The sequence below is a fragment of the Cebus imitator genome, unplaced genomic scaffold, assembly GCF_001604975.1.
Source record: "Cebus imitator isolate Cc_AM_T3 unplaced genomic scaffold, Cebus_imitator-1.0 Scaffold225, whole genome shotgun sequence".
Taxonomy (NCBI): Eukaryota; Metazoa; Chordata; class Mammalia; order Primates; family Cebidae; genus Cebus; species Cebus imitator.
This window is the reverse complement of record NW_016107540.1, coordinates 890,249-894,385: the sequence shown is the minus strand read 5'-3', so window position 1 is coordinate 894,385 and position 4,137 is coordinate 890,249. Positions and strand designations below refer to the sequence as shown.

General features: G+C 39.4%; 1 pseudogene; it reads right to left on the bottom strand.

Annotated features, from left to right (window-relative positions):
• Positions 1–1,639: 1,639 nt before the first annotated feature.
• LOC119466762 lies at positions 1,640–1,790 on the bottom strand (annotated as a pseudogene).
• Between the last annotated feature and the right edge of the window lie 2,347 nt (positions 1,791–4,137).

Below are 4,137 nucleotides of genomic sequence, written 5' to 3'. Positions count from 1 at the left end.
TCTGTTTAAGTGAAGCAGTGAACAAAACTTCCTTCCAAGCCCCTGCAGTGTGAGCCCTGGCCACCCAGGGCCATTTGGAAGAAACTTCTTTTCTCCCCACTGATTAGTGCCTATTAAGGTTTTCTGGACAAGAGCAACATTTTTTTATACTACTCAAAATTTTGCCTTCATACAAATCTCCACCCGTTTACCCAAGTCCCCAGTCCACCCGTGTGGCTCCACACAGAGAGCCATCTCACGCTGCCCTGATCTTCCCCACATCCACCCAGCTGCAAGAAAGATATGGACTTGCCCTCTCTACTCCCCTTCTGAGTTCACGCAGCAGAGCCCTCACGCTGTCCTGGTGCCTCCTCAGTGTTTTCTAAGAGCAGGGCCACAAAGACCCCTCAAACTCACCAACGTCACAGTGTTAGGACAGATAAAACCTGTTGCAGATTTTTTCATTCTGGGTCCTATGGTCTTATATAAAATTTGATGTTAATGTTTGAAAATTTGTTTGAGCCAAAACAAAAATAGAAAATGAAAAAAGAAACATTCTAAAGTAGATATTCAGTTGTACTATTTTTTTTTCAGCTTTCAGAACCCAAGTGTGGGCCCAGTGAAACGGAAATAACATAAGTTTGAGATGAGTTGTAGGAAAAAACACCCACCTCCACTTAGGAAACTTGTGCACTGACTAGGCATTTGGTTATACTAAGGAATTATTGTTATAGGAATGATAATTTTATAACAGTAATGTTCAGCAAAAAGAATCTATCATTTAGATACACATAATATAATACCTACAGAAAAATAGAATTACATGTGTAGAGGTGTAGAGTTTGCTGCAAAACAATCAAAGGATGGAAATAGGACCAGGATTTAGACAAAACCAAACAGGACAATATGTGGTTAAATTTTTCTAAACGTAAATAGATTTCTAAAATTTCAAAACTTCTCTTAAATATGACCAGCCAAAGAGAATATTGGAAGGAAAAATTACAGGCTTATTTCATGGATGAACTAAAACTTTTAAAATCTAATTAAAAATACAACTTAATAGCAAACATGATTAATCAATGTGCAGAAAGCCTAATATGTCATCCATTACCTCTATTTTTTGATTCTATGCTTCTATTTGTTTATAGGCATAAAACCCTTCCACCCCTTCTATGTGATGATTTGACCTGAAGTTAACTTTCTAATTCTACTTCCTGGTAAATTGATAGAGTGGTATGTCAGATACATGGCTAGTCCACGTGACTCCTAGTCAATATCACCCTTGAGCAGATTGAACATGGACAGAGAGAACCTTGAAGGCAGCTGTATCCCTGGGCTTCCCTGAGGGCAGTGACTCTTGGAACTGACTGATCCCTTTTGGGAACACTGATAATTATACCTATGGACTTATAAGCCTGTGCACAAGAACTACTGGCACTTTGGGGAATGAGAGTTTTAGCCAGGGAGACTCCTGCATCTCTCTTCCCCATCTGAATCTCGTTGTCTTGGCCCTAAACTGTACTGCTCTGTGAACTGCTGCAAGGTCTTCTCATAACAACTATGGCTTCTGTTTCATTTGGCTTAAGAGCACAGAGCATATTGGACTTATAAATTATACGTGTCCAACAACCAATGCCTACTTCACCTTTTTTTTTTTTCCAAATGCAGTGCCCCACTACCACAAATTATGCAGTTGAGTTTCACACATTTGGGGAAATTGCAGGGTTCAGCACATCCAGGGTGCAATGAATAAGCCTGGCCCTGGGGAAACCAACTTCGTGATCATGCTATCTCCCCTGCCAGGTAAGCATGCTTCGCCATTTTCTTAATTTAGCAAAAATATTGTTCTGTGATGTTTATTCTTAAACTTTTTAAAGTAAATTTAATGTAAATTTCACAAAAAGCTCTTATATTGTACCTTTCAATATCAAGACATAGCATTATGACACCAATGGTCAGTCACAGATACCTAAGAACTTTACACAACCTTCTGACAACATTTTGACTACTTTTGCTTTTCAAATATTGCTTTAATACCCACAAACATTTTGGTTTTTTTTATGCTAAAGGGGGACATATCATAACAAGTATGCCTGCTATTTTTATTTATAGATTTGAATATTATTTTGGCTATAATCATGAACTTGATGCTATTTCAACTTAAAGCTAAAGTAAAAAGAACTTATTTAAATTTTGAAATTAACTCAGCTTATTTTCTGTTTGAAGCAAAAAGCGACACTAAATTATACCTGGCAGCATTTAACTATTAGCAAAAGTTTTCTTTTATTAACAGAATGAAGGTAACACAGAAAGTGACAATGTCAAGTCAGACCGATAGGGCTCAGAGATTTTACTCAATAGCAACGTTTACTAATTCAAGGAGAAAGGTGAAGTTCCGTGACCCACCACAGGTCCTCCCTTTGCTTCTTGACTATGTGCCAGAAATAAGAGCCTCCCAATGAGCTTTTGCCCTCAGGCTTTAACTGCTGGCTAATGGTCACTAGTTGCTGGTGGTGAGCTCCCTGCTGATGTTCTCTTTCTTTGGGAAGCAGAAAAGATGACTTCAGGGTGATGAAAAATCTTTGCAGAAGGAACTAGTGCATTTAAGAATCAGCTGCTGACATCCACAAGTCTGGTTGCCCAAGGTACTATCTGAGACTGAACAAACACATTCCCTTTTGTTTCCCTGAAACTCCCCCAACTTACTCTCTAGCTGTACAAAAACTCTGCACTTCTTTTTGTTAAAGCATATTTGTGAGATCTTGCCCCTTCCCACCACCTTCTTGCTTTGGCCAAATTGAATAAACCTTTTTTTCCAAGCACCTGTATGTCAGTGTGTTTGCATCAGCTGTGCATTTGGTATGGAAGCTTTAATCTGGGGTTTTACAACAACACCTGGATATATCCTCCTGAGGATATTCACTCTGCAAACACCTACCCTCTTTCCTGCAGCCCTCAAGGCTGGCAGAAGCAACCCATTCTTCCCTGGTGAAAACTAGGACCACCTTCAAGCTGGAAGTTGTGGCTGCAGAGGCCTCTACCACACAAAGCAATAGTGTGCTCCTAGAGAGTGGCCCACCTCTTCCCCAAGCTGACAGGACCGTAGCTAAAGGTGACACCCTGCATCAGCCGACGTGGAGAATAACAGACTTGAAATTGACTATACATCGAAGATATGTATAGTCTTGCTGCTAGAGTGGACTTTAGAAGAGAAGGCCACAACAGATTCATGTGGAAATGCCCCAGTTGCCTTGGAAGATATTAGAAGACTGACAATTGAGAGAAATGGGAATTCTGGAATGGACATGTTGCATAAGACCAGAAAATTCACCTAAGTTTTGTGGTGTCTGGGAATGCACAGAGGACACGTTATTCACCAAGGCCATTCAGAATGCTTTGGAGAGGCAGGCACCAGCATCACTAACAAATTTGGTCATAACTGTTCTCTGCATGCCACAGCTGACAGTGAAAAAGGCAGTCACAGTTTTGGGCTCAAATATTCATAAAGGCGCCCCAACGCAGTAGAGGCTAGGTGTAGCTCTTAACTGCTGGAATCCAGAAAGCAGCAATTACCATATGACAAGCAGGTCTTTGCTTAATTTTTAATGTTATAATTTTTTTTTTTTGGTGTTGAATGTTTTTGGGTTCCTTGCACACTGGAACTCTTGTTAGATAAATAGTTTGCAAATATTTTCTCCCATTCATCAAGTTGTCTATTCACTCTGTTAATTATTTCCTTTGCTGTGCAGAAGCTTTTTCATTTAATATAGTCCCATTTGTCTATTATAGAACAAGAAATTATTTCTACACACAGAAACATGGAGAGATCTTAGGAAAAAAAATAGACCCTAGTGAAAAAAGTTGGGAGTAGACAAAGGTCAATACTACTTATGTAAATTTGAAATACACATAAACAGCAGTACACGTTTTATAGGAAAGACTGAAATGAAACAGTAACATCAAACACCGTAGGAGGTTTGCGTGGTGAAGGAAGGGTTGCAACTGAGAGAAGAGAGGAAAAGGGAAAATGTAAATTAAGGAACAAAGAGAAGTTCTTCACAGACAAGTGATGGGAGCTGCCTCTTCAGACTGAATGAAGTGATCATTGATCCTGTGTTTTAAGACAGAAAACAAAACACAATTTGACTAAATGGTGTG